The sequence below is a fragment of the Penaeus monodon genome, chromosome 25 (genome assembly GCF_015228065.2).
Source record: "Penaeus monodon isolate SGIC_2016 chromosome 25, NSTDA_Pmon_1, whole genome shotgun sequence".
NCBI classification, from domain to species: domain Eukaryota; kingdom Metazoa; phylum Arthropoda; class Malacostraca; order Decapoda; family Penaeidae; genus Penaeus; species Penaeus monodon.
In genome coordinates, this window is record NC_051410.1 from 39,854,851 (window position 1) to 39,855,826 (window position 976).

A 976-nucleotide genomic window follows, 5' to 3' on the forward strand; every position below is an offset into this window, starting at 1 on the left:
TCTTTTACGGGGTCAAAGAAAACTGTTCCAATGATTCATCAACAAACCAGACCGTTCCCAGCATCTCCCACGGCAAAACCACGGTAATGCGAGCAATCTCCCTTTGGAAACCCGAGCGCCGGGCGAGTGTTGCATCACTCCCCTGCCTTCTACGACCTCTCCGCTATCAGTCGAGGCTGTCCATGCACCGCGGTACAATCAGCGAATAACCTGTGTTTACAGATTACGTTATCAGTGCATAATCAAGTTCGAAGTTTGATTTAATTAACTAATTCGCACCGCCTCCTCTATGTGAGGCGGCGTTATCAATCAGACTCAAACGACAATAACAACTCAAAAGTTTATCTATCAAGCCTCACGATACAGAGCTTACACCACAGCATGTCTTGTCTGAACAGCTAAGCAAACGAAACACCACTGGCAACGTGCGGCAACCCCATACCTGTGCCCACAACAACAGGTTCAGTGGACAAGATAAGCACACAATAAGAAAAGCATTGGTGTGGAATGTGCATGACCCAGCCATGCCGTGGCGGGCGAGAGGACCTGTGACCACACAGATTCCGCGGAGGTGACGCATGCTGCAGTGCACTTCCGATGTGGTGGCGGGGGGGGGGGGGTTATGACTAGAGTATGACGTGGCTCTGATAACAACCTCACGACGATAGGCCAGCACGTCACTCGCGTCATGAAAACCAGATTTCGGAAGCTTTGCTACACAGTCAAAGTAATCATTTCATGAATGTGTAACGATGCACATATAACGTTAAGTCCCATTTCTATAACCTTTTCATTCCTATTCCACATCAAGGACCAAAGCATCGCCAAAACCTTAATCATGCACGTAACTTTTAATCTCTTGCGTCGGGTCCTTTGTAACTCACTAACATTATATTTACATTTTTTTCGGTGGGTCAATCAAGCGACATGGCGAATAGTATTTCTCTGGGTTTTTTTCGTTTCGAGTCACACACGT

At 47.1% G+C, this 976-nt stretch overlaps 2 protein-coding genes across 3 annotated transcripts in view; one reads left to right on the forward strand and one right to left on the reverse strand.

Moving 5' to 3' along the window:
* Positions 1-976, reverse strand: part of LOC119589256 (Fanconi anemia group D2 protein-like) — a 52,010-nt gene that overhangs the window by 37,773 nt on the left and 13,261 nt on the right.
* Positions 1-976, forward strand: part of LOC119589257 — a gene marked incomplete in the record, with an annotated part of 20,057 nt that overhangs the window by 11,212 nt on the left and 7,869 nt on the right.